Genomic DNA, 5015 nt, shown 5'->3' with positions numbered 1-5015 from the left:
CTCTCTTTCTTCCTCCCCCGCCGCCGGAGAAGTTCGAAGGAGAGAGCCCGGCGCCGCGATATCGCCACATCGCATCTATCGCGCAGACCCGGACCCGCAGAAAGCTTACCAATATGTAAACGAGTCGCCGACGGGCACCACCGTTACCCCGCTGATCCCCCACCTCACTGTATATATCGATACTATATCGGGGGACAGATATCTCGCATGCCGGCTACATTTTTTCAAACCCTCCCACTTCGTCCCTGACTCACCTTCTCTTCGAATGCAACCCCCGATGAACCACACGCTCCCTCGCGACATTCCAATTACGAATTCGACACCGACGCGGTTCGTGTCTCCCGATTTCGGAAACACTCGTATCGTTCCCCTCGTGAATGTATTTGCTGGCTGATCTCACCCCACCATAAGACTCCCAACAGTGAGTACTCGCGTTCGTTCGAATTTTAAGGTATAAATATTCAACGATAATAATTTAAGATAATAAAGATTTCAAGCATCACCCTTTTTAATTTATTACATACTGAGTATCTAAAATATACGCCCATTAAATCATACAAAGCTATTCCTAATAAAAAATTGAGTCGAAAAATCCTGTATTATTTTGCAATTTTCGTAATAATTAACAAGATATTAATATTTCGAAAGATTGTCGAATAAATGAATAAAATCGATATATAAGACAATTTTAAGATATCTTTTCGTGTTTTTGTGAAATTTTGAAGATGTTTCTTAAAGAATTCTTAAGATATCTTAAAATTGTGTAAATATGTTGATTTTAGACATTTTGCTCATTAGGTAATTAAAAAAAGATATTGCGAAAATTGCAAAATGGTAGAGGACTTTTCGACTCAACTTTTTTATTAGGAATAGCACTATATTAATGGACGTTATTTCAGATACACCTATATAATTCAAAATTGTCACAAATTCACCCTAAAATTTCATAATTAATAAAAATAAAATTCTTTTTTCTCTCTGATTTACAGAAAAAAATTTCATAATTTTCCCTGATGGGAATTTTCAATAATATTTTGAAATTTTTTTGTATTATTTTATTTTCATCCTGATTTGGAAACTATACATAATATATTTAATTCTTTCTGTTCATTTTAAAATTTTACAAAAATATCAATGAAAATCAAGGTTGGTGAACGATTCTCGTTAATAAAGCCGATCGTTCACGCACTAATCAGTCTCAGGAGGCTTCGTTTCCCAATTTCCGACACAATTTTCCGTTTCACGAAAGTCCGAGACGTGACGAATCGCAAGCAGCTATTTACGAGACGCAACACACTGAGGATTCAATAGTAACGGTCCGTTGGATCATCGTTTTCTCACGAGCGATACTTTTGGTTCTCGGGGGACACTATATCTTCCCATTTACCCGGTGATTTTTCAGGGATCGATATTACAATCGAGAGAGCAGATGATGTGTCAAAGCTATAAAATGTTTTACTATGATTATTTTCGATCGCACATCTTATAGTTTTTGCATCATGGATTTAGTTGATGAAATAAAAATAAATACCGATATTTCAAAACTAGATATTAATGAAAATTTTTCTATCAAATTAATTCAAAAGTACTCGAACAAAACCTATTTTCCATATATATTACAATGCATTGTCTTCTAAATAATTCAATTTACCTTTACTTCTAATTGTCAACATGTAACTATTTGTTTAAACATTAGTTTCATTAAAAAAAGAAAAATAAATTAAGTAAATTACTGTGTAAAACGTATAATTAAATTTTCGACGAAAATAAAAAAAATGCAATTGATTTAATCTACTATAGAAGATGCAAATTAATTTAAAGAACACGTAGGTTCTGAGTTAACAGTGTGTCGCATGCGCCGGGGAACTGATTTTGCATGCTCGTAAACGTTGTATTTAGATATCAAGATTCCGAACGTTTTATTAAAAAAACCGACAATTCCAAACGATTGCTCGCTAAGCTTAAAACACCAGCTGTATCATCGCCAATTTTAAGACCAATTTTAAGGCTGATTTTAAGATGGTTTCTTAATTGGATGCCTACCAGGCATCCAATTCAACAGCACAAATGCCAAAAGCATCGATTTGCTAAGATGGCTCGTAAATGATATAGTTTACGTTTTAACGTTCGCTGCTGTAAAACGAGAAGTGGTCATTTCGCGGTGCGTGCTGCGTGTCTTGAAGCTGTACTTATTATTTCACTGCTCTTAACTTGTGCTTGACGATAACAAGATATTTGTACACTGAGATTTTGTTGTAGGAACAAATCAAGGGAAAGCGAATGTGATATTTGTTAAAAAACCGATCGATTTGTTATGATTGTAAATTAATTCGTCAATATAACAAATAATCAATAGTATCAATAGTATAGCGAATAAGAGGCTCATATATATATATATATATATATATATATAAAAGTTATAGATGATTGCAGGATCCCAAATCTTAAAAAATTGACCAATTTATTAGTCAAGTATTTTCCCTACATTTGACTACTTGATCGGTTTCCTACGACTTAAAACTCCACGATCATCTACGAATTCTATATAAACAAGCCTAAAGTCTATCCAAACGATAAGTTAGATTCTAGTTTGCTTCTGTTAATAATTGATTGATGTAACAGACTAGCAGCAAATACAACTACAAAATTTGTTGTCACATATTTACCGATCATCGATTAAAGATACTGGTGACTTGTTAAATTAATAAAATCCTTTCAGTGTAATTCGTTTAATATATAATTTTTTTTTTATCAAATTTTAAATATTTATTAAAAATAATGTTTCTTTAGCAAAATATCTTAATATCTTCTATTTATTATCAATATAATTATAAATTACAAAAATATTTAAAAATTATAAAATTTTAAGAATTGTATAACTCTTAAATATTTTTGTAATTTTATTTCAAATAATTATTGACGAATCTAAACGGCTAAATTTATTCTATTAATATTACTAAAATTTTAAGATACAGAAAGAATAGAATTAAACATACATTGTATTTTTAATGAATATGTATCTGTTTTCCCTGTTCAAGAAATATCGAATGAACTCATTGATTTTTCCGAAAGATCGCGATGATTTGAAAATAATGAAGTCGTGAATGAATTAAAGGCGATTTCTGCACCGAGACGCGTATCGTCATTTCATCGTTTAATTAAGGCCTGACTCGCGCAGACCGTATGTACATACATGCGTTGCTCGTTTTCAGTGTCGCGCTGTATGATTTACATGGGACAGTTTCGAGAGCGGAGAAAGAGACGCGTGCGATGAAGTAACTGAGATACGCGATGTTGCTTAATGCATAACGTCGCGGCTCCTAGCAAACACAGGATCGTGAGAGAATTCGTGTAAAAAGGAGCAGACTGCGCTGTTTATCAGTTGCATCCACCATCCGCGGCCACGGATAGAAGGAAGATAAGAATGGAGAGGCCACTGCACGCTGAGAGCGTTATAATTGAGATTATTGTCGTAATACTGAAGTGTAATAAAGTAAAAACTAAAAGAAGAGAAACAAAGAAAATCTAATATTATTATTATACACAAAATAATACCATTACAGATAAAATAATAGTTATATTAATCATCAGAAAACAAAATATATAGATAGGTAATTGAATATAAATATAATATTGATGTATTTATGTCTACACTCATATAATTATTTTAATTCAATATTTTTAATAACATTAGATATTAGTAACTTAATAATGAGCACACTAAAAGTGTGCTCATTCATTTAACTTTTATGCTACTAGATAAGTACTGAAACAAGTAAGTTGAAACAATAAAAAAAATAAAAATGATAAGTACAGTGGCGGTTACTAATAATAAGAGAAATATTTTCTATTGTTTTTTACAATACATCGTACTGACGTTCTGTTTAATTCGTGTTGTATCCTGTTGCGCAGAGTTTCCCGCATAAATAAGTTCTCAATTTTCGACGACAGCGGATGTTTGAAGCGCGATATTTAATGTGCAATGTAATACATATAAAAACGGTTAATTGCACCGTGTTAAAGTATGGCCACTTACAAAGGCGACGAAAGTTTAATTGGCAGAAGAGAACGAGAGCGCGCGAAATCATCGCCGCTTAATTTCACGAACGGAGTTTCGATCGGCGGTAACGGCAGCACAAAGAAAAGCTCACCGATTCGCGCGTTTCGGATGATGGCACGATACGAATTAATACGAATTAATTTAATTTGATCTAACAATTCGCGCGGCATCGCCGTAACTTCGGCCGTTAAACGCGCAGTTAAATCACGAGTTGCGAATCGCGACTGCGTCTTTTAGCCGATACGCGGAAACAATCCCGCATTAATTCCCACATTACACGCATTACAATTTATTACCTGCCATGCTGCGATGTTTCCGCGGAATCGACGAGCCGTTAAATATCATTGCCTTCAACGAGATAATCGATAATATGCCGTTCTATGCTCTCGCAAAGACATTAGCGCAGAAAATGCGCTTCTTCAAGTGCGACATCGCTTTTTCGCGCAAATGTCTTGTTATATGTTGCGGGAAATGTGAATGGAGTATCGAAATCATCTTACACAACTTCCATCTGATGACAAGTTAAATTATTTGGCAATTAATCATATCTCTCTACTTTCTAAAGTACTTTTCAATTGAATGCCATCTTTCTCGATACATAACGGCGATTTATCATTACTCATTTTAAGTATCTACATAATAGATCTTACGATATAGTCAAGAAACCGCTGTTCTGTCAGTGTTGTAAATTATGTTCAATTCTTACATATGTAGATATATTCGTTTATTCCCATTTTAACACCGCTAACCGATGTTAAACATTATCCACGTCTTTTCTTAAACATATAATCCCTGCGCGCAATATTTTCTCTTCATTATAAAGGGCAAAGAAAAAAAATACCATTTTCTTTTTTTCTGTATATATATATATATATATATATATATATATATATATATATGTGTGTAGTATATATATATAATAATATATAATACTTTATTATTAGTATATATTATA

This window comes from Atta cephalotes (assembly GCF_000143395.1).
Source record: "Atta cephalotes unplaced genomic scaffold scaffold00019, whole genome shotgun sequence".
Classification (NCBI taxonomy): Eukaryota; Metazoa; Arthropoda; class Insecta; order Hymenoptera; family Formicidae; genus Atta; species Atta cephalotes.
Note: the sequence above shows the minus strand (reverse complement) of the source record.